Consider the following 24780-nt stretch of genomic DNA (forward strand, 5'->3'; position numbering starts at 1 on the left):
CATTCTAGCTAATTAACTAGATTCAGTCTTTTTTTTTCTTATCTTTTTTAAGTTTATTTATTTTGAGAGAGACAGAGACAGTACAAGTGGGGGGTGGGCAGAGAGAGGGACAGAAGAATCTCAAGCAGGCTCTGCACTGCCAGCACAGAGCCCGATGCAGGGCTCCAACTCACAAAACCATGATCATGACTTGAGCCAAAACCAAGAGTTGGATGATCAACCGACTGAGCCACCCAGGTGCCCCAACTACATTTAGTCTTGACCTGCCTGGCATCCAAGCAGAGATTGATGTGATGGTTTATATGTTTTCTCTTTACCTGATGGAAGAAATAAAGCATATCACTTCCCATCAGAAGCACATGGAGCTGAGCAGTCCTATGACGGAGCCTTCAGTAATTCACTGCACAAATATGCAGACCCTATGAAAGGTCCTAGAAATTCAGCCTTCAAGGAGCTCATTGCCTGGTTGAAGATAAACAATGAAAATTCAATATGGTGGGTGCTACCTAAGCAAGAAGCTAAAGGCACTGAGGGAGCATGGAGAGGAGGTACACAACCCAGGGTGGGTGGGGGTGGGGGGAGGTGGGTGCTTTCCAGAGGGTAGTGATTAGAAACTGAATGGTCTCCTAAGAGAAAGTGAGTTGCTTGAGCAAAGAAGGCTGCAGGTTGGGAAGGATATTCCAAGCAGAGGGAGACCACTGTGAGTGCAGGGCGACATGAAAAACACTGGCGCTTTGGGGGAATTGTGTTTCACATCCTGAGATGGGCTGGAGTGACACTCAGGCTGCTGTCTAAAGGGAAGCCAATAAGCGGAACCAATGGAATCAATGTTAGCCACTATTACAAATGCTTCCTCACTCACCATCTTCTTGCCAGAGGTGAGAACACCTTCATTTTCACACGTAGACCTTTTTCAATTTAAAAAGCAAATCAGTACTTCCCTTACTTCCAGCGGTGACATTCAGCTGGGTTTCTGTCATTTGGATTTTAGAGACAACGAAGGGTCAGGAAAAGGTTTGGGAGGGAAGAGGAGAGGGAGAACATGGACAGTGGGTAAGTGGATAAGAGAGAAAGACCTTAAAAAGGAGTGTCCAGAGCAGGAAAGAATATGGAAACCTAGAAGACAAACTGCATTGGGCCCACATTTGCTTGAGACGTCTTCACTGACTCTGGGAGTCTCTTTGGAAACTATGGAGGAGTGAGTACTATTGTCAGCTGATGATGAACCCCTTATAGGTTAATGCATGGCTTGTCCAGATGCTTTTCTATGTCCATGGCTAATGAAAAGGGGATGGGGTCATATCATGTGGCATAAAGACATTTAGATGGTGTAGGAAGGAGATGGGTGTGTGGGAGGAAAGAGGCAGTCAAGTGGATCAGAGCAGGCACTGTGGCAACAGAGACTGAGGTCAGAGGAAGAAACCCTAGTAGGAGGGGGTGGTGATGGAGAGCATGGTTTTGTGTGTGTGTGTGTGTGTGTGTGTGTGTGTGTGTGTATGAATGCATTTGTCACTTTGCCTGGCCCAACCTTGGTAAACTGTCAGGGGTGAACATTTTGGGAATAGACATGTAATTTATGGTCCATACAATGCTTTCCTGTTTATTATTCTATTTGCTTCACATGATCATCTGTAAGGGAGGAAGTTTTCTTATAGAAGAAGAAACACCATGTTCACTAAGTGACTTGCTTATGGGGCTCCCCCTAGGGTAGTGCATGATGAGAACCCCAGTCTGTCTCTTAAATCTGTGCCCCTTCTACACCCCACCCCCATATGGCCATAGTGGAGGCCTGTCCTTTCTGTCTCCAGATTTCACAGATGCCATGTGGGGGTGCTTTCTGACCTCCACCATGGGTGCCTTCCCTCCAGTTCACAGGTGCCATCCAGACCCATGAGAAAGACCTTGCTCCCTGACTCTTCTGCACTGCAGATGCCTTCTGCAGTGCTTGGAAGATTCTGAACATATTTCATTCTCAAGTAAACAATGTTGGACTTTTTGGATAACTTAGTGATTTAAAATGATTAAATAGCTAACTGCTGGGAGAGATTTGGAAGCATTCTTCTTAGGTGCTGATAAAATATAAATGTATTTTTAGAATAATCTTAGATCTTACCCTAAACATCATGATTGCATATGCAAATTACCTTCTTCAGAGGCTTGCAAACAGCAGTGTAGACAAATGCTTTGGATCCTCTTCCACAACAGGGGACAGGCTTGGGGGAGCCAAAGAACAATGGGATTAGGGACAGAGGGCCCCCAATACCTGTTCTCCAGTCACTTGCATCCCCACCTTGCCTTCCATGAGCCAAATGAAAATGCTGGTGTCTGAGGAAAGACTGTGTTGTGCTTTCTCTTCTCCTCTGCCATTCCTGCTTGCTACTATCCTTATCCCTGTAAGGAGCAGATTTCACCCCCTTTTAGCCTACCAGATACTGTAAACATTGCTCCTTTTGATTCCTATTGTGGGTTTTGATCAAACAAAAACAATGTGAAAATCCAAAGACATCAGCCGGTACTTGGACGAGGTCAAAGAAGGTGTCTTTCACCTTTTCCGTACATCCCCTTGCCCTTGTCCTCTCCCATGTGCCTGGTTCAGGGCCTGGAACTTCACTCCGTGTGGTCTTGCTAGGTGCTAGTCAGAGGCCAGTGGTCAGCAGGTGCTGGGTTGGGGGCGGCTGCTCCACTGCGTGATGTGGGGCGGGAACCCAGGAACACTGGGAGCCTACAGCTTGGAGCAGCTGGCTCTGAGGAATTATTGCAAGTCTGCACAACTTAAAAATCTGCAGTTTGGGGGCGGGCGGGGGAGCGCGGGGGTGGGTCCCCGAGCGTCCCATTTCTCCTCCGGGCGGTTCACTGAGTTCTTGCTCACCGCAGAGGGGCCCGCGACGCCTTCTGGACCGCACGCCGCCCTCGCTGAGGCCCGGGTTTGTTCCTCAACCTCGGCCAAAGGCATCTCCCTCTGACCCCTCTTCCATCCTTCGGGAAGGAGACTCGACTCGTCCCCCTTTCGCTCAGTGCATGTGACTTGGTAGGTAAGTCGAGGAACGGAGCGTGTGAAACAGTCTTGTTCTGCACCGTGCACGAGTCTTCGGGCAGCGGGGCTGCTGGTAAACAGGCAGGACCGGGGCCGTTTTTTTCTTCGCACTTTGTTTTAAAACAAGTTGGGGCCTCGGGACTTCCTAAGAGAATCCCGGCCAATGTACAGAGTGTCGCTTGGGTCGCGACTTCTGGAGAGGCAGTTGCCGGAGGCGCCGGGGCCGCGGAATGAGGTGGTCGGTCTCCCGCTGGGTCGCGGCTCCAGCCCGGAGGGCGCGCAGGTAGGAGGCACTGGGCGCGCTCCTGCTCCCACCCGGACAGGGCACGCGGCTCCGGGGGTGACTCTGCACTCGGGCCTGGGCGGGGGCGCGCGCTCCGCAAGGCCGCCTGTCTTTCCGTGCATCCGCGGGTCGCACGGCCTGAGTCCCGCAACCTGCAATAGCCGGCGTCTGAGCGCCGGGCCCTCAGCCTGGGGAGCGCGGGCGGAGGGCCCGAAGCCAGGCGGCTGCCGAAGCCCGACCAATGGGGCGGCGGCCGAGCGGCCGGCCCCGCCCCGTCCCGCCCCGCCCCGCCCTATTCGCGGCTCCCAGGCGCCTAGCTCCCGCCGGGCGGGACGGACCGACGGACTCAGGCGGGCCACCCCGCTCTCCTCGCCGCCGCCGCGGCGGGCGCGGGGCCGCGCGGCGAGGCCTGATTCCTGCAGCGAGGGCAGGCGGCGTCGCAAAGCGGAGCGAGCTCGAGGCGTCGGGACTCCTGCAGGTACCTGCTCCTGTCCCCTCCTCCGCGCGCACTCCGGCGACTTCCCCGTGCGACCCCGCAACTTTCCCCACCTTTTGCTGCCCCAGCAGCCCCGCGGGCCAGGTCACGGGGGCAAGACCGCGCAGGTCTAGGCCCGCAGGGACTTTGCATTCTGCTGGGCGCCTGTCTCGCGGCGCCCCTCATCCTCCGGTCCTCGGAGCCCGCCGTCGCTGGTAGTCCTAAAGATCCGCCTGTTGCTCGAGCTGCGGGTGGCGAGACTGGCTGGGCCCCTCTGAAGGCCTCGGGAGGGTATCTAGGATCCTCTTTGGGACGTGGGGTGGGTAGCTGCGGGGTAGAGGACGGACCGGAGGCGGGAGAGTCGGGGAGCGGAGGGGGGCGGGGGGGAAGGCGGCACTTTGCGTAGGGCATCCCTGGGGCGTTTCCTTAGCCGGGAAGCCTTTCCTTCTCTTCCTCGAGAGGAGGCGCTTTCCTGGCGAATGTAAGTGCTTCCCCGGCCGCCTGCTCCGCCTTCTTTCCTGGCAGTCCTCCCCTCCCCTTTGCCCTACAGCGGTGCAAGGCGCCCCGCGACAGTTGCAGGGAAGAGCGCACCCAGGGCCCTTGTCCTGGTGCGGCGCTGCGCCCACGGACTGCCAGGGCGCTCGGGGTGGGAGACGCTTGGGGCTTGCAGGGCCCATGTAGACTCGCCCGCCGACTCCTCGGTTTTGCAACGGTGGTGGGGGGTCGGGAACTTCCCTTTTCCGCGCTCCTCGGGGTAGCTGCCGGACCTCTACATGTGAATGGGCTGGTGAGCAAGCCAGACCTTCCGGCAGGAGCCGCGGCAAGCCGGGCTGGGAGCCTTTCGCATTGCAGGGCTCGGTCTCCCCGCCCGTCCCCCCCTCCCCCTGCCTTCCCCGCTCTGTCTCTCCCCATGTCTTTTGGGAAAGGAGCACCTTTTGCGTCCTTGCTGTCACACACATTTCCACAAGGGAGACCGAGCCGGTAGTCTAACTCCGGCAGCCCGTGGCAGGGGTGGAGGACAGCGAAGAACCGCCTCCACCCACCTGAATAACCCGGGGGCTCTGGTTTGAGGCCAGAGCGTGAGCGGGTGGAGCGGGGTTGTGCCTAGTCTTAATAGAGAGCGGACTTGAAGTTCGTCCCGCTCCTGGATTTTGTATTTCATCTTACCCTTTGAAGAGTGGGGCAGGTGAGGAAAACCAGATCGGAAACCTTCCCCTCCCTTTTTCATGTATTTGCTTAAGTGATTTGCATAACTATTTGCATAGAACCGTGTGTGTTTCCCCCCTTTTTAGACTACTTGCAAATACCTTGCGCAGGTAAAGAGAAGCAAGCATTTTCCTGAGCACCTGCCCCTTTGCTAAAGGGAGATGCCCTGGTGCTTCTCTTCCCCACATAGTTCAGGCTGAAAGAGGGCGGAGTTGATTTTGTGGTTGAATTTGGTGTAATATGTCGGTTTCCCTCCTTCCCTGGGTGGTAAATTCCGCGGGGACATGGATTCATCACTTTGCCTTTACAACCAGCTCCCCCTGGGCTAGGCCCTGGGCTCTGCTCTGGGGGATGCGCAGCACGACATGAATCTCTGCTCTCAGTCTAGTTCTGTTCTTCCTTTTCTTTTTTCCACCAGATTCCTTCCTTCTCTTGATCTGATACTAAATTTGTGTTTTTCACAACTAGGGATTGTCAATATTGGGGTAGGGAGGAGAAGGTGGTCCTGAAGTGCTTAAGAACTCTGAATCCAAAGCAGGTGGTGAATATTCTAAGGAGATTTGTGGGATCTGTTTTAATTCCGGCTTGTGTCTGAGCCATTTTTACCTGGAAAACCAGCCTGAATAAGCCCATTCATCAGTGTGGCAAAGCCAAGCTTTTGCTGGTCAAGTGTATGAAAATAATTAGGGTAGGGGGTGGAGGCAGTCTTCGCTCTGTTTAGAAATATTAAAATATTAAAAATCCAATACTCTGACGCTTGGGTTTGCCAGCAAAGCACCAGCTAAGTATTCTTCCTTCTTCCTTATTGTTTTTTTAAAGAAAGATGGGGAAGAATGGGGACTCCAGACACCTCCTCTATCTTAAGTGAATTTCGCCCTTTGCTGTAATTCTTCCAGGACTCTGAGTCCCTCTCTTCTACCCGAGATCTCAATCTGCCCTGTGTCTGGCATTTGGGGTTGGAATGTGTGCAGCTTTGAGAGAGCAGGCACCACAGGGTTTCCTCCTCCTTTTTTTTTTTTTTTAATAGAGAACATTTATTGACTGCATACCATATGCCAGCTACTCTTCTCGGCACTTTTCCAGGCATTATCTCATTTAATCTTCAGAACAACCCCATTAGGGAGTGAGGCTTTCCTTCTTCATCACAGTGTTTCTGGGGAGCCAGCACTAGGTGGGAGCCCTCTAGGTATATTCTGAGTCCCATGGAAGATCAAAAGAGGAGGCTGGGGGGCGCCTGGGTGGCGCAGTCGGTTAAGCGTCCGACTTCAGCCAGGTCACGATCTCGCGGTCCGTGAGTTCCAGCCCCGCGTCAGGCTCTGGGCTGATGGCTCGGAGCCTGGAGCCTGTTTCCGACTCGGTGTCTCCCTCTCTCTCTGCCCCTCCCCCGTTCATGCTCTGTCTCTCTCTCTGTCCCAAAAATAAATAAAAAAACGTTGAAAAAAAAAAAAAATAAAGAGGAGGCTGGGCTTGGGGGTCCCACTAGCAGGCAGGGGCAGCTATCCAGGGTAGTTCCAGGCAGAGGGGAAGGTGGGTGTCTTTACTGCCCTTGCTTCTCAGGTTTCTGGAAGGTGGATTCTCCAGAGTGCCACTTGGGTGAAATACCCACAAGGATGTGCGGTCCAGCCCTGGTTTCAATCTCTTTATGGCTCCTGGACTTAAGTCACTTATCATCTCTTGACTCTCAGTCTTTTTAGCTACAAGGATCTAGATGTCTAATATTTGTTATTACCCTCTACTAGGCACTGTGCTAAAAGCTCTCTATGTATTGACTCATTTCATCCAGATGGCGACCTTTGGAGGTGGGGGTCTATTATTACCTATTTTAGTTTTTAAATATTTATTTATTTTTATTGCAGTATAGTTGATATACAATATTATATTAATTTCAGATATACAACATAGTGATTTCACAATGCCATACATCACACAATGCTCACCACGATAAGTGTAGCAATTATTACCCCATTTTAGATGAGAAAAAAAAAGAGAGAAATGAAATGACTTGTGCAAAATCACACAAGTAGGACTATGTGAAGCCGAGATTTTATCCCTGGCAGTCTGGGTGCAGAGCGACTGTGAAATTCTGCACTCCTCGTTCATCCCTGCAGCCCCAACACTGTGCCCTACGCCAACCAGATGTGACTCGCTGTTACCGAGTGACTTTTTGGCCTCTGTCTCATCCTTAGAAGGAACCTTGAAAACTGCATTAGAGAAATGTTCTTCTGGCTTTTGCCAAAAAAGTCTTCTTTCCAATGTAATTGGGAAAAAGGAAGACAGATCATAAAGATCATGGGCTAGGTAAACATTATGGCTATTTCCAGAAAAAGTGCTTCTTATCCATGAGAAATCCAGAAAAATCGTAGAACACTTTGTCCTCTGAGTCAAATCCGTCAAGAAAGCCAATAAGTAACCAACCTATGAGAATCTATTGTGTGGGTGCCGTGTGCCCAGTACTGCAGATACCAAGGGCAGGCAGAATAAAAGATGTGTGTTCTCTGAGCCTGAACACACAGTGGACCTGGAGACTCAAGATTAACAAGCACGAGACAGGTCAATACAAGATGCTAAATATTTGCCTGATAAAAGTCACAAACTGTCACATTTGTATAGCGTACTATAGTTTGCAGAAACTTTCGCAGGGTTATCTCATTTAAGTTCTAGTAACAGAGTGTGATAAGCAATGGACAGGTGGTGGTTTGGAAGCCCACGTTGCAGATGAAGAAAACAAGGCAAAGTGAGCCACTTGGAATTGATCATAGCAAGGGGTCTTCTGACTCCAAAGACATCATCCGTCTGCCTCTCCAGTAAGGTCGTGGATGTGGAGGGTCCTTGGAGGTGGCTGATTGTGAATTTCATCCTGAAACTGGCTTTTGGGCACTGCTCTTGGCAGTCAGGAGGCACAGGGAAGGAGGAGAAAATATTTATTGCTGTTGTTTTATTTTTGCATTCAGGATCCTGGTATGGGAAACGTGGAGAGAAATCCCAATTACGAATTCAATAACAATGTTGAGAATGTGCAATCAAATGTAGAATCTGATTTAGAAGAATTTCCGTCCCTGCCTTCCTTTATCATTTTTCTTTCTCTTATCATTTCTTTGTGGGCAAGGGGGTCTTGCTCTCCTTGGAATCCTGCAGAGCCTTGCACCATGGTTTGCTTGGAGTAGGTACCCTTTAAAATTATCTTTAATTGCACACGTGTTGAATGATAAGGGGCTAACATCTGCTTTTAGCTAATAATGTTACAGATTAGCAGTTAATGTTGATAGCAGCTGGCTGCAGTGTGCTTGAGGAGGTCCCTGGTGAATGAAAGCCTCTTGCTCATCATCCTGAGCAGATCATCTGGGCTCAGCTGACCTTCTAGCAGATGCTTATCAATGTTGACTTAACAATGAACTTATGTAATCATATGTATCCTCTTTACATATAAAAATATGTATAAGCATTCATTCCACAAGGATTGGAGTACTTACCCAGTGTTATGCACTGTTAGGTGCTAGTATGCTGTGGTAAAAAAAAAACCAGACATGTAGGGGTGGGAGGTGGATGGGGAGACAGATATTAAACAAAGAAATACAGACATTTAGGGGCGCCTAGGTGGCTCAGTCGGTTAAGCGTCCGGCTTCAGCTCAGATAATGATCTCGCGGTCTGTGGGTTCGAGCCCCGCGTCGGGCTCTGTGCAGACAGCTCAGAGCCTGGAGCCTGCTTCGGATTCTGTGTCTCCCTCTCTCTTTGCCTCTCCTGCTCATGCTCTCACTCTCTTTCTCTCTCAAAAAAAATAAGATGAAAACATTTTAAAAAAGGAAACAAACATTTAAGGATTGGCAGGTGCTCTAAACAACTTCCTAGGAGAGAGGAATAAGGATGGGGAAGGCACTAGTTAAGATGTGGGAGCTGGGAAGACCTTTCTGAGGAAGAGACTTTTCATTCGGAGGGATGGACAGGAGGTGATCAAATGAGAAGTTTATCAAATGAGAATTCCAGGCTGCGGAGGGATGTGAAGCTTTGAAGGCAAGGATGCACACTGATTCTTGGAGGAACTTCTGGAGAGCTGGGTTGAGGCTGGAGAGGAGGACAAGGGCAGATCACGCCGCACCCTTTATGCCAGATTGGGGACCTGAGAGTTTATCCAGGGGTCTGTAGGAAGGAGCTCGCGGATTTGTAGGAGGAGAGTATCAGGAGCCAATTCATATTTCTGCAAGATCACCTGTGAAGAACAGATCGGAGAGGCTCAGGCGTGGCAGTTGGGAGCCTCCTTGACTGGAGTGTCAGAAAGTTAGGACCTAAAGCCATCTCGGACCGAGTGAAAAAGAGTGCGAGGGGAGGAAGTGGAGGCCACATCTGTGCAGGTTGGTTGTGAAAGGGACTGGAGAGACTGAGCAGGTGCCGGATGAGGTGTGAGGCTATGCCCGTCTGTGTGGAAGCCACCCTGGCCGAGGTTAGGGAACTGCACCCACGTCCTCAGTGAACCAACACGTCCACGTCTCTGTGCTTGGACTTATATGGCACTTGCACTTCTAGAAGATTAGAAATGTGAATCCTCTTCTGGCTTTGTCACTAACTGCTGGGGAAATTTGAGCTTATCTCTTGTCCTTCTCTGTTTGTTTTTGTTCTTGTTCTCCTCACAGCCTGGTGATTTTATGATTTAAAAAAAAAATAGGCGATCTGTCTATGGATACTTTTCTTCAGTCGTATCATTCGGATGTGTTAATTTGGATCGTTTTCATAAATTGAATTAGGAGAACTATGAGTGGGTATGTGGAACATTTGTGGTGAGATTCGAAGCATTTGCTCTTTGATGATTACCAACTGCCTTAAATGGAGAGACACCAGTGATAGGCCTGGTGGTGTGGAGATGCCGAGCCCCACCGAGATATGTGGGAGTGAGGCCTGGTGGAGAGCCCCGGGTATGGCTAAGCCAACTTTCTGTGTCTCGGTGGAATCCCTCACCACCTGCTCTTCATCACGTGAGACTCTTCCTCCTTACCCGTGGGTATCTTATGAAAAGATTCAGGAGAGATACCTGGGGACCCAGGTTTAGCAGAATATGCTGGACTAAAGATCAAGAATGAACATCACAGGTAGCCTGATGGGGCCTTGAAAAAGTGATCAATTTGTAGCTGTGTGGAATGAGAATATAGATAGGACCATAGAACTGAAAGTTACCCCCAGATCAGTTAAGACATTTGCTGCTTCCTGATGACTTCTTTCAGGAATGCTGACTTCTCTCCTGGGAAGTAATTATTGCGGTGAGATAAAAGAATGCCAGCAGACTAAAATTTGGGGTTTGAACATACCCTGTTTTTTGTTTTGTTTTGTTTTTTGGTTTTTTTAAGAGAGAGAACATGAGCGGGGGAGGGGCAGGGAGAGAGTGGGGCAGAGGATCCCAAGAGGGCTCTGTGCTGACAGGTCGACAGCAGCAAGTCCATCTCGGGGCTTGAGCTCGCTGACCATGAGATCACGACCTGAGCTGAAGTCACATGCTCAACCGATTGACACCCAGGCGCCCCAAACATGCCCACATTGTGTAACTTTCATTCTGCTGTGGACGGGTCTGGCTTTCTTAAGCCCTGACTGACGTGCCAAGGTGACCCTAAAAGCATTTCCTGGGATTTACTTAAGGTAAACAATTTAATTGGCCAGAGGGATGGGAGAACTTGGTAGCTACAGACTGTGGTTGGAAGGTCTGGACTGAGAGGAGGCGCCTGGGTTCCGGCAAAAGGTTATATCAGTATGCTTGTCTTTGAGGTCAATAAATATACCTTCTGTGCCGTGTTTTTCTTGTGGGTTTTTAAAATTCCCAGTATTCTAAGTGTGGTACCCTCATGAGGCTGCTGACTTCAAACCTCTTCCTACCCTCCTCCTCTTGGTGATTAGACAATGCCTGGTCATGATTTAGCCCTGGGGCTATTTCAGGGTTGACTCTTCTCCTCCTCCAGGCTAAATGTGTAAATGCAAAGTATCTTTGTGTGGCAGTGTCCTATCTACCTAATCTTTATCTATCTATCTATCTATCTATCTATCTAATCTATCGATCATCTACCAATCATCTCTGTCAAAGAGTGAAAGGGTCTCCATAAGCCCATCTTTTCTCACCATCTCCTTAGATCACAAATCTACAGGATAGGCTCTCTGGATATGCAAAAATAGGAACCTCATGGAAGTTCATATGATGCCTGAGAACTTCACCTTTTATGCAGTTTCCCCAGACTTCCTGATCTGATTAAAAAGCACGTGTCAGTGTCGTGCATCTTTGTGGTGAGGGGCACTGAGTTTTCTTCTCCCGGTGCCCCCCAGACTTAAAATGTGGACGCTCTAGTGCATCTTGCCTTCTCGTCCAGTGTCCTTTATGTGGGGCTTAGAAGCCGAGAGTACAGGATGAAGTTGTGCCATGTGGTCCTAAACAAATGGGTTTGCTTTTAGCTGCTTTTGGCCAGTTGCTGCTGTCAGCCAGACACATCATTTAAAATCACACAAGCCAGCCCTGTTTTACAGCCCTTCCCTCATACAGTGGTAGGGTTCGCCACTCAGAGATAAATCCTACGTAAGCATTTATTAGACACCGGGGTTAGGTTTCAGAATGCCCACAGATGCAGAGGCAAGTTGTAAAGGGTGGGAAGCTGGAAGGTTCGTACTGGAACTCCAGGATTGGGAGGTGTAGAAGAGAGGTGGCCGTTCTCTCCCCTGGCAGCAGGGTCCTGCTCCACACACCATGCACTCAGACACGTGCCCCACAGGTGTGCTCACTGGTGTGAGCAGCTCAGCTGATGGCACAGAAGTAGACAAACCATAGACAAGTAGTAACTGGGTATAGAGTTTCAGTTTGACAAGATGCAAAGAGTTCGGGAGATAGAAGGTACTGATGGTTGCATGTTAGGAATTAAAAAAAAAATTTTTTTAATGTTTATTTATTTTTGAGAAGGAGAGAGAGACAGAGCGTGAGGAGGGGAGGGGCAGAGAGAGAGGGAGACCCAGGATCCGAAGCAGGTTTCAGGCTCTGAGCTGTCAGCACAGAGCCCGACGCGGGGCTCGAACTCACAAACTGCGAGATCATGACCTGAGCCCAAGTCGGATGCTTAAACGACCGAGCCACCCAGGCGCCCCAGGAATACTTTTAATACCACTGAACTGTACCCTTAAAAATGGTTACTATGGTAAATTATATGTGCTGTGTATTTTTTCACAATAAAAAAAAAATTTGATGAAAAAAAAAGAAATTGAGATTCCAATCCTATGAAAAATAGCATTCTCAGATGTTTTGGTCTCAGATTCTTTACGTGCTTAAAAATTATTGAACCCCCCCCCCCAAAAGCTCCTGTTAGTGTGAATTATAACTATCAGTATTTTTTGGATACCATTAGTTTATTATAAAAGAGAGACATAGAAATTATACTACATGATGAAAGATTTCACAACTTCAGTTATGAATGGGCAGCTTTACATGTACCATTTTTTTTAAGTTAATTTATTTGGGGAGAGACAGAGAGAGAGAGAGAGAGAGTGAGCACAAGTGGGGAGAGGGGCAGAGAGAGACAGAGAGAGAGAATCCCAAGCCAGGCTTTGTACCGTCAGTGCAGAGCCCGATGCGGGGCTCCAACTCATGAACCGTGAGCTCATGACCTAAGCTGAAGTCAGATGTTTAACCGAATGAGCCACCCAGGTGCTCCGATACCGTTTCAATAATGTGTTTTAGTTTACATACTTTCCAAGAATGTCACCATCTCTAAATAAAAAGTCCTTGTCTTCTAGAACTAGTTTGGTGCCTCCATATTCTGGGACGAGACCTTGATGTCCAACTTCCACACTAACTGGGTGAACCTCTCCACACTTTCCGTTAGAGCCCCATCCAACGGCTTCTGCTGTTGCTTACAATATTTTTTCCTTGAGATTTTTCTGGAAGCATCATGCCTCCTTTGGTTACAGTTTCATACACACTCCTTTCAACTAAAATTTGGTCAAAGAAGTAAAGAAACTTTTCTAAATGCCTGCCCTGCCATCACTCCGGCTGCTGCAGTGCGTACTCTCATTTATCAATATATATGTTAGAAATTAAAATAGTTATATTTTAGGAGCACCTGGCTGGCTCAGTCGGTGGAGCATGCGACCCTTGATCTCAAGGTTTTGAGCTCGAACCCCCTGTTGGGTGTAGAGATTACTTAAAAAATAAAATCTTGGCTGGGGCACCTGGGTGGCTCAGTCGGCTGAGCATCTGACTTAGGCTCAGGTCATGATCTCACAGCTTGTGAGTTCGAGCCCCGCGTCGGGCTCTGTGCTGGCAGTTCAGAGCCCGGAGCCTGCTTCAGATTCTGTGTCTCCCTCTCTCTCTGCTCCTAACCCACTCGCATTCTGTCTCTGTCTCTCTCAAAAATAAATAGACGAGGGGCGCCTGGGTGGCTCAGTCGGGTAAGCGGCCGACTTCGGCTCGGGTCATGATCTCGCGGTCCGTGAGTTCGAGCCCCGCGTCGGGCTCTGTGCTGACAGCTCAGAGCCTGGAGCCTGTTTTGGATTCTGTGTTTCCCTCTCTCTGACCCTCCCCCGTTCATACTCTGTCTCTCTCTGTCTCAAAAATAAATAAAAAGTTAAAAAAAAATTAAAAAAAAAAAAAGACAATAAAAAAACTTAAAAAACAAAAATCTTGGGGCGTCTGGGTGGCTCAGTCGGTTGAGTGTCCAACTTTGGCTCAGGTCATGATCTCGCAGTTTGTGAGTTCGAGCCCCGCGTCGGGCTCTGTGCTGACATCTCAGAGCCTGGAGCCTGCTTTGGATTCTGTGTCTCCCTCTCTCTCTGCCCCTCCCCTGCTTGTGCTCTGTCTCTCTCTGTTTCACAAAAAATAAAATAAAAATTTAAAATAAAATAAAATCTTAAAGAGGTTAAAATTTAAAGTATTAATTATTAATTCATTTAAAATAATAATAGTAATCTCATTACATGTTAATATAAATGACATATCTTTATGAAAAATTGTTTTTTTTTTTCAAAACAAAAACAATACAAGAGTAGCATTATTTTATATTTTTACAAATGTATTTATTGTCTGGTTTAATGGAAGGCAGGGGGATTCTTAGCCTTGCTTCTCTGTGTAGTCTGTGATCTCACACATCGTATACTCCCTGGAAAACTCCTCGGCCACTTATGAGAGAATGAGAGTAAACAGGAAAATAACATCTTTGTTTATTATGAAAATGAGTTTTTTATCTCATGGACCCTTTAAAGGGTCTTAGGAACCCCAGGGGTCCCCTGACCACACTTTGAGAACTACTGCTATAGAATAAATCTGCAGCCAAGTTAATTTTTTGTTATGTTCTTTGTTTTAGCCTCTTTTCATCAATGTTATAGGAACTTGAACTTTAGCAATTCAATGTGTTGCTTATCTGTGATTTCAAATAAAAGAACTAGGTGGCTCCTTAGCTGGGGGGGGGGACGACACATGATTTTTCTCTTGTTTATGTAACAAACAAGCAACAAAAAAAACCCTGTTTGCACCATTCTGTTGTTAACTTTTTCAGAAGCTACAAAATTGATCTAGCGTGTACCTGTTTGGAATTCCCCTTGCTAAACTAACTTGAGTAGGAAACTCAAGACATGGAAAATTTTGAGCGTGAAAATCAGCTAAAGCAATCCAGTGTTTCCTTCAGGGTATACAAAGTTTGCTTTTTTTCAAGTGTTCGTTCCTATTTTCTGTGGAGTGAAGACATTCTTTCAGCTTCTCTGGGGAAAGTCTGCACCTGTCCCGGGGTGGTGCCCAGAGCTCTCTCCTGGGGCATGGTCCTGAGCTGTGCTCTCACATGGATACTGTGCTCTTCAGAGAATCTCCTTTTCCTCCCTCCAGCTCTGCCCCACCTCTTTCTTCCTTGTCTTGAGAACTTGGAAACTCAAGGAGGAGATTGCGTTTAGGAAACAAACTGGAAAAAAGAGAGGTGTGAGATCTAATTTTAACAAGTCCAACTGAAAGCTTTTTGGCTTGCATTGTCTGGGGAATCTCATTATTTCTATTTTTTTTTTCATGTTGATGAAGTATGGAATTAGTCACAGCAGATAGTCCTGGGGAAAGCTTTAAAAAATCCTCCCAGGATAGCTTCTAGGAGCTGGATGTGGATGTTTGTGAAGAAGAACATTTCTTTCTACCTTCCAGATAATGGATTGGATGCTAAAGGAATTATCGTATTTATTTGACGGTATCTTTTAAAACGTTAAATGCAACTTTTGTTTTTTCACCCCATGAAATAGCCACTGTGGCAGCTTACTACAGCAACAGACACTTGGCTCTCTGGGTTTGTTGTGAATGTGCTGAGGAGTTATGATTTGCCAAAAGCAGTCTGTTACTTCCAGCAGCAATAAGCACTTTTCTACAATCCTTTGGAAAAGCCCTAATGTGTCTGGCGCTCCCGGTTGGAAGAGGCCGCTGGATGTGTCCTTTCTGGAGTGGCTCCCCGACCAGACCGTTCCTTTAGGAGTAGTTTCTGCTTGCAAACCTTCAGAAGGTCCCCAGTTCCTGCTTGTTTCCAGGATGTGCTTTTGTTTCAGACTTCTCTTTGACCCTGAGAGCCACAGATTGCCTTGGGACAAAAATCCTGTCTGTTTAGTGAGCCAACACCAGTATCTCCTGCTGGTATCCCAAGAACCCTCATAGATGTGGGAACTATCCAAAGGCCTTATTTCACACCGGTGTGTAAAGGCTAAGCTTGTAGCCTTTTCTGCTGCTTTTGAGAGGGGCTTGGGGGGTGAACTCAAGGATGGTGCTTGCTGAAATGGAGCCACGGATGTACTGAGAGGGGCACAGGAGACCAAGGCCCTGCAGACGGCCCTGCCGGCTTCCCTGTGTTGCAGGTGGTCCTGGCGGAGTGAAAAGAGCATCAAACGGATATAGGAGAATTTCTGTGTAGAATTCCAGCTCTTACTCACATGATAATGATAATGATAATGAACACTGTGTAGCACTTGCATTGTGTGCTGGGCACTGTTCTGAATGTGTATACATATCAACTCACTTCATTCTCATGGCAATTCAAGGTAGGCATTATCATTTTATCTTAAGTGAAATTATATTTCTTGTTCTATCGATACCATTTCTATCTATCTATCTATCTATCTATCTATCTATCTATCTATCATCTATTTATCTGTCTATCATGTACTTATCTATCGATCAACAGACAAGGAAATATCTAAGAGATTTTAATAATTTACCCAAGGATGCAACTAGAAGTTGGCACGACTGAGTTTCAAATCCGGGCAGGCTAGGTACAGACTCTGCTCTTGTCTACAAATTTGAATCTCAGCTCTGCCCCTTACGGTGGGAAAGTTATTTAACCTCTCTGGCCTCAGTTGCTCATCTGCCGAGTGGGGATAATAATAGCATCTACCTTAAGGTAGATAAAATACTTAAAGCAGCGCCTGGTACAACGTAAGCTCCATATAAGGGCTTACTAGAGATGATTTTTGTAATGGAGACTGTAAAGAAGACTGAGTGTACATACTTCATAGAGGTAAGCACAGGAAAAAATTTGACTCTTTTACTGATTGCGTGTATCTACAATGACTTTGTAGATATTTTGAAGCTCTTGGTGGAAAGAGCATGAGTCGATGAAAACTCGTCTTTGTCGTCCCACACTTATTTAGGGAGATAAGACAGAAGTACAGTTAGTTTTAAGGACATGAGCCTCGTGTGGAAAGACAGCCAGGAGAGCACCGCCAAGAGGAGCAAAGTGTGAGCAGCTTCCCCAACACGGGCCTCCCCAGGAAAGCTGGGCTCGGGCACTGGGCTCGCTGTCTCTCCTGTGTGCTTAACACTTCTGAACCTCATCCAGAATGGCGGATCATAATAATGCCAGCCTTTCTGGGTTGGTTTGGGGATTAAAGAAGTTTGTCCACTCATTCATTGTTTCCTGCTAGGCATTAAGGATGCAAAGGTTAAGAAAAAATAGGCCCTGCCTTTGTGGGGCTCCCAGTGCTGTGGTGGAGGCTTCTGGGAAATTGTTCTACTCCAGGTTAGCAAGTTAAATACTCAATGGAGGCAGGCAATGGCGGAGGGGGCCAGTGGCTGGTTTTAGGGTAGAGAGAGATCTGGGGTCAAGGCTCGGTTCTGGAGAATATGATAGAGAATGTGAGTCTTGAAGGGCATTCTGAGCAGATAGATAAGTGAGAAGTCGGGGGTACTTTTGGAGAATTTCAGGTAATTCTTTATAGTCCTAGAGTTGAGTTGGGTTGTGGAATGTGAGGATAATGGATGAGGAAACATAATGACAGCTAACATTTGATTGAGCACTTACTATGTAGTAAGCACAGACAGCTTTATTTTTATTATCTCATTTTTAAAGGTTTTCTTTCTTTTTTAAATGTTTATTTTTGAGAGAGAGAGAGAAAGAGAGAGCATGTACACATGCATGAGCGGGGAAGGGGGAGAGAGAGAGGGAGACAGAGAATCCAAAGCAGGCTCCATGCTGTCAGCACAAAGCCCGATGTGGGGCTCGAGCCCATGAACCGTGAGATCATGACCTGAGTTGAAGTCGGATCCTCAACCAACTGAGCAACCCAGGTGCCCTTATTCTCATTTTAAAATTTCATGATGGCTCTATGTGGTGTGTGATACTTAGTATCCATGTTTTACAAATGAACAAACAGAGGCTCAGAGAACTTCAGTGATTTGCTCAAGGTTGCACAGCTAGTGCTGTTGAAGCTGGGATTCAGACTCAAGCAATGTGGAACCAGAGTTTATTCTGAAGGGCAAGGGAGCTATCAGAGGACTTTAAGCCTGCACATTTTAGAAGGTAGTGTGAACTTGAGATGGACAAAAAGGTAGGGGATGGGGGGAGGTCTAAGGCAGGGAAGATACTAAGAAATGTATTGTAATAAACCATGGAAAAATACTGAGTGTCTGAATTAAAGCAGAGGCGGGAGGGACAAGGAAAGGAAAGGAATTTGAGAAATGTTGGGGAATAGAGGATGAAGGGAAGTGTGGACATGTTTATTTTAAGGTCCCAATGGGACATTCAAATGGACATGTCCAGTAGGCAGTTACAAGAGTTTGAAATGTAGTGGGGAGATCCGGGTTGGAGATAATGAAATTCCCAGGGAGAGTAGAGGGATACAAGGAGCCCCTGGGGCTGCAGTGACCCAAATCTGAGGCCTGCAGATTGTATCCGGCTACAGATTTGTTTGATTTGGCTCACAGCAGTAAAACATTAAAACCAATAGTTGCCAACATTTAGAAAATTGGGAAAGTTCACATAAAAACAAGATTTGTGGGTGTTCTTGGCAAACTGGGCAATCCGACCACCTGATGTGCACAAACAAGGGACAGCAGTCTCCTTTCAGCAGGGCTGGTGCTCTGCAGCTTGTCACCGTGGCCAGATGTCCTCTTTTTTTTCATTTCAGGCACCTGGCCCCTGCAGGTATTTTATTTTGTGACCCCAGATTTAAGGTTTGGGAAGGTGAAGCCGGTGTGCCACAGGAAGCCAAGAATGAGTAGTCAGACAAGTGGCACCAGTGAACTGGCAGGGGCCGGGAGGTGGCTGGGAGGTGGGAAGTGGACGGTGACACATGCCTTGGACATGTAGGTCTGGTGCAGAAGTCAACCAGAGGTGCCCTCAGCAAAAACACTTCGTGGAGGGGCGCCTGGGTGGCTCAGTCGGTTGAGCGGCTGGCTTCGGCTCAGGTCATGATCTCACAGTCCGTGAGTTCGAGCCCCGCGTCGGGCTCTGTGCTGACAGCTCAGAGCCTGGAGCCTGTTTCGGATTCTGTGTCTCCCTCTCTCTGACCCTCCCCTGTTCATGCTCTGTCTCTCTCTGTCTCAAAAATAAATAAACGTTAAAAAAAAAAATTAAAAAAAAACAAAACACTTCGTGGAGTGTCAGGGCAAGAATTGCACAAGAGGAAGGAAGGGTGAGTGTAAACGATGATTTTAAGAAGCTGTGTTGTGAAGGGCAGTTGGGGTTGGGAGAGTTTTATTGTTCAGTATGTGAGTGAGCTGAGCACATAAGGATGTTTGTGATATAAAATAGTACTTTCTCTGTCCTCGACTCACATTTTGGAACTACAAGGAATCCAGGCTTTGCTTTGGTTGTTCTTACCGAAACACAGTGCTCCAGGGGGTGGAACGGAATGAGGTGCTTTGTACGTCTGTGAAGGCTGCCCTGCCAGCCGCAGATCTTCCCAGGGCTACCTGCATTTTTGCTAGTCTGAGTAACAGTGCCTTAAAAGGGGCCCCTGTGCGTTTCAGCAGAGCTGGCTAAGTTGAGCAGTGTCCATGTGGTGACTTACTGCCTGCATTTACTCATGTGTTTGTATGCTGTCCATTTCCTCCTGCCGTTTGCCAGGTGGAATCTGTGTGATGGTCTTATCAACTAGCATCACTTCTCTGGCAGCTTGGGTTCACGGGCCTTTTATTGGTTGTATGCCATGTGCCAATTTTCCCATTTACTTTTTTGTATTTGTTTTATGATATAACTTGATCTGATAACCTATTGTGTGTGTGTGTGTGTGTGTGTGTGTGTGAACTTGTCTATCTCGCCTTTGATGAAAACCCTTTTTATTAAGGAAGAAAATGCATCTCCTTCTGCAGTGGCTGATAAATCAGCTGCCTTTCTTCTGTGGTGACCACAACTTCAGAAACACATTTGCTGTGATTTTTCTTTTCTCCCAATAGCACAGTAGACAGACAGACATTAAAATTCGACATAGGATAGAAGCAGCCAGTAGCCAAGCTATGTGACAAATGCTAACTAATGAATTCAACAAATCATTTTTAAGAACCTACTGTGTGTCAGACGAGGTTATAGGCACTTGGGTTATGGTGGTATTTAAGACATAAAAAGTCCTGCTTGCACTGAGCTCATATCTGAGTGGGGGAATAAATAGTAAATATCATAAAAAAACAGAGTATATGTCTTTAAGTCTATTTTAGGGAGTGATAAATGCTAAGGAGAAAAAATATAGCAAGGAGTGGGGGGATAGGAGATTCGTTGAGGGGTATTTTAGGTAGGGTAACTGAGGAAGGGCTCATTTGGAAGGTATTTGAGTCCAGGCCTGAAGAGAGTGGGGAAGCCATACAATCCCCTGTGGATAGAGCATTCCAGGGACAGAGATGAACCAGTGCAAAGGCCCTGGGGCAGGAATGATTAAAGAATAGCATGGACACCAGTACGCCAAGGGGAATGAAAGAGAGAAAGGAGAAGGAGGTGAAATCAGATAAATAAAATGGAGGAAGGGAGCTTTTGCTCTGAGCAAGATGGAAGTCGCTGAAGAGTTGAACACAGGAGTACATGGTGTGATGTACATTTTAACAGAATCTCTAGCTAATGGAGTCTTAATCCTTTTTGTGTCAGGGACCCCTTTGGCAGTCTGGGAGCCTAGGGACCACTTTTCAGAACAGTGCTTTCAGATACAAAAAATAAGAGCCACAGACTATAAAGGAACCCAATTGTATGGAAATGCATACAGTTACCAAAACAGTTAAACCACCTTATGATTTAGTGATATGTGTGCTTCTTTATCAGCTCCTTAAGGATGACCTAGCAGTTGGTCTGTTACTACTGTGATTTCAAAGAAACAATGAACTTATGTGATTATTTTCTGAGGCCTGCAACAATTCTGCTGTGATACAGAATTATCTGGAATTTCTAGTGGGGTGAAGTCACTGGTACTGCTCTTATTGCCCTGGGCCACTGCCTGCATTTTTAAGGGGGGGATTACTAACTTCAGTGAAAAATCAAGATTTTTTGCCACACCCTGTCTAAATCCAAGGACCTCTTAAATTCTCCCTACCGACCCCTGCTTTCCTGCTCTGTTAAGTGGAGGTGCAAAAGAGAAGTGGGTGAATTCATGGAATGTTGCCCACGTTTCTGGCCTGATCAGTCTGTGCTTCCATAGACACTGCTGGGGTTCACTGTTTGCCACCTTTGATCGCTGCAGTTGCCGGTGGATTGCTGTACCCAACACCAGCCTCTAATTTTTGAGATGTTCTGGGAACAACGATAACTCCAAGAGGTTTTTTTGTTTTTGTTTTTGTTTTTGTTTTTTTATGTCTCCCTGACTGGTTCCTTGTGGCTAAATAGTTCAGGAGACCTGAGTTATGGCCCCTGTTTCAGCAGATTTTCTGTATGGTCACCTGTAATCCTTTCTCCTTTCCTAAAGGATATCACTCACCTTGGTGATTCCTGGCTCACAAAGGTGTGGGTAGTGCAGGTAGAGTTCTTTATATTCTATATGAATAGCTCTAGGTCATAGGGCTCCATTAGCCAGACTCGACTATTTTCTGCTCTCTGTGTGTAACACAAGCTTTCCAGTCCCGCGGCTTTGCGTATGTTCCTTCCTCTCCTTGGAGAACGGCCTTTTTACACTTACTTGTCTCCTTTACTTGTTTATGTCTGACCCCACTCTCAAGGCTCAGCTCAAATGCCACCCATTCCTGTCATTCTCCCTACTTCCCGATCCCAGAGGGACCCATTACCTTCTCTGAATTTCCATGGAACCTTCTTGGTACCTCTCTTCAGGGTACCTGACATCTCCCGCCTGTACTACACTTATTTATTTACCTACGTGCCCTCCTGTAACCGCTTCTAAGCAACTCTAAGCTCTGAGGGCAAGAGTCATGTTGTCCTTTGATCTCTGTAGTCCCTGGGACAGTGCCGGCCACAAAGCAGATGTGGATCTACGGCAGAAGCTTATGATTCTCACAAGGAGTCCATCGGCCGAGGGTCCCACCTCCACCAAGCCTGTACGTTCACTTGCTGTCCACCCCCCTTCCTTTCCCCAAGTCCTGCCTAAGCCTACTTTCAATTGTTTATTTTTCCAAATAGTCATGACTGTTTACACAAGTGTTTCTTAATGCTTGCAAAGAAAGTCACACAATGTTGAGAGGTACGGAGTAGAAAGCAAAAATCACCCTGAATTCTCTCACCCAGAGAGAATGCATTTAACATTTTAGTGTATATTCTTATAGATTATTTTTTTTCACTTTGTAAAGTTAGACATATTTTATAAGGATCAGATCATGCCATATATTGTATTATAATTATTTTTCTCTGTTTTACTTGGCATATTTTGATGATTTTCTCATGAATCTAGAGGTACTAGAGCATTGATTGCAGTTAACAGGATGGCTTCAGAGTGTTATTGCTCAGATTCAAACCATGAGGCTATCACTTAGCTGTGGACCCTGGAGAGTTAGTTAATTTCTCTATCTACCAGTTTCTCCATCTGTAAAATGAATCCAATAAAAATACTACCTGTTCAAGTGTCATGAGGATTAAATGGGTTCAGACGTGCAAACACTCAGAGGTGTTGAGACACCTGATTCAGTATACGGGACCTCCTTCCATTATTATGATTTTGGTGTTTTTAGTGGCCACAGACTAGCATTACATGGCTACCTCCTAATCTGACTATTTCCCTGTTGATGGACGTTTAGCTTGCCTTCGAATTTTTACGCTTATGAGTAACCACTGATGCAGTGAACATCCTTAGATACCCATCCTTGCACACTTGTATAATTCATTCCCTCGGGATACATTCTCAGAGGTGGAACCACAGTTTTGTAATACACAATTGCTACAGTGTCCTCCAGAAGGTTTCCGTTTACCTGTTTCCAATCACAATTATCCTGGCATGCTATGTTTCTCCCTCTCTACGCTACAGAACTGCTTGCTTTGAGTTGCTCTTTTTGTCACTGTGTTAGTGCAGACACTTGATGCATCAGCCATTGAAAACATGGGGACGAATGAGACAGAGCACAGGGCCTAAAGCCCCTGGGTGGGCTGATTTGCCTGCCTGTTACCTGGCTGCAGCCTGAGCCCCAGATTTCAGCCAGTTGTGCTTTAGGGGGTATCTGCAAGTGGGGGTGTCTGGTGGAATAGTGGCAGCCATATGGGCCACTCAGGGTGGTCCCAGAGCCCTGTTAACACATGGGGATGACCTTGCTGGGATCAGTGACCATGAGATTTCTCTCCCCCTTTTGAAGTGCACACCCTTCCACAGGGCTTTTCCTTACTCTCCGTTCTGAAGATTGCCTTTGGAGGTGACTCAGTGACTCAGCAGCAGCCTGCTGGCTCCCTCTGTTCCCCAGGGAGGGTTGTCTAGGAACATAAAACCCGAGAAGAGGAAAGTGGTATTTAGTTACCCGTGCTTCAAGCCTTAGGGATTTCTGGAGATAGTATTGCATTTGCTCATTCTGGATGGCCAAGAAAATATCATTTATATTAACTTTTCAAGTACAATTTAGAGCCTTTGCTTTGGAAGGCACTTACTGGTTTCCTCCCCGAAGACCAGAACTTGTATAAATTTATTTTCATTCTTATTTTTTATAAATTTGTTTTTAATCCCTGAATGTATTAGACCCTGGGAAGTTTTCACTTTCTTCTTGGGACACAGCAAAATTTTTAAAAAGTGTTCGTTAATTCAAGGATTTCTCATATTAATGTATATCTTGAAATTTGATAATTTGGAAAAACTAAGTAAGTCAGGGATATTCTTAGTAATCTGCTGTCTGAATCAACTGGAAAGTGTTGTATTATTCTGATTTCTTTGGATTATAGGATTTAAATATAACTACAATTTTTCTGGGACACTAAATCTGATTTCAGACTGACTGTGATATCTTAATTTTATTTAAGCAAAACCCCAGACCACAACTCTCATTAGCTAATCAAGATAGGAGTAGCATCGAATTTCACCTTTTGTTATTATTCCTATTATTTCATTACTCTTAGATCTTATTGAAAATTAGTCTGTGATTGATAAATAGTGGTGAGACTATAAAACTAACATGTATTTGCACTCTTCCTGGGACATTGATGAGTTTCCAAGATTGGAGCTTTGGTCAGGAGTGGGTTTGGTCAGGGGCACCTGGGTGGTTCCATTGGTTCAGCTTCTGACTTTGGCTCAGGTCATGATCTCACTGTTCGTGAGTTTGCGCCCTGCGTTGGGCTCTCTGTTGTCAGCATAGAGCCTGCTTTGAACTGCCTGCACCCTTCTGTCTCTGCCTCTCCTGTGCTTGATCTCTGTCTTTCTCTCTCTCTCAAAAATAAATAAACATTTAAAAAAACAAAGGAGTGGGTCTGGTCAGCGGGAGGACCTGTACCTACGAAGAGCTGTAGTAAGCCATCTTTCCAACTATATTAATGCATTGTGCTGTGTGTCAGTTCTACCCCCCAAAATGTTAGCAAATATCATATAGATTCTCAGAGAAAATCACTAACCTTTACTCCAGACTCCAATTGCCCGAAGCATGCTTCGAGTTTCAACAAAAGGTTAACCCTCCTTTTATCTTTGCTCACTTGCAAAGTTTCGCTTGTCTGACACCAGAAATGCCATGACTGAATTCTAAAAGAACAAGTGTCTGGGGGAATATCCCTGGCCCCTGTCAGCAAAGTATTAGTACCATCTGCCATTCTGAGCTTTCTGAACTCCCAGCTTCCAGACAGGTGTCTGAGGTCTCCTTAGAGCAGGGGTTCACAACTGGGGATGGTTTTGCTCTCTGGGGGACATTTGACAATTTTGGTTGTCACGACCTTAGGGGAAAGTGAGATGTGCTCCTGGTGTCTAGTGGGTAGAGGCCAAGGATTCTGCTAAATATCATAAAGTACATGACACAGCCCCCCACAGGAGGGTTACCTGGCCTCAAAATGTCAGTAGCATTGAGGGTAAATAAACTCTGTGGAAGTTTGCAAGGTCAGGATGTCTCCAGGGAAGCTGGCTCATTACCTGGTGACCTTATCACAGGTCAAGGTCAAGCTCTCTCTCAGCCCGGCAACTTCAGAAACTCGCTTTCAGAGTACCAGACTCTAGCA

At 46.6% G+C, this 24780-nt stretch overlaps 1 protein-coding gene and 1 pseudogene across 3 annotated transcripts in view; one reads left to right on the forward strand and one right to left on the reverse strand.

The window, feature by feature from the left end:
* The first annotated feature begins 2851 nt into the window (after positions 1–2851).
* The window catches only part of KCNS3 (potassium voltage-gated channel modifier subfamily S member 3), a 39686-nt gene continuing 17757 nt past the window's right edge, over positions 2852–24780 (forward strand). Inside the window, exon 1 of one of the 3 annotated variants that reach the window (XM_058682590.1) lies at positions 2852–3032. The gene's annotated coding sequence lies outside the window, so the exon portion shown is untranslated. Of the gene's footprint in view, positions 3033–3656; positions 3796–24780 lie in introns of those variants that run through there. The other 2 variants (XM_058682591.1, XM_058682589.1) reach the window with 2 other exon arrangements.
* Positions 12686–12993, reverse strand: LOC131484405 (10 kDa heat shock protein, mitochondrial-like; annotated as a pseudogene).

Source organism: Neofelis nebulosa, chromosome 9, assembly GCF_028018385.1.
Source record: "Neofelis nebulosa isolate mNeoNeb1 chromosome 9, mNeoNeb1.pri, whole genome shotgun sequence".
In the NCBI taxonomy this organism is placed as follows: Eukaryota; Metazoa; Chordata; class Mammalia; order Carnivora; family Felidae; genus Neofelis; species Neofelis nebulosa.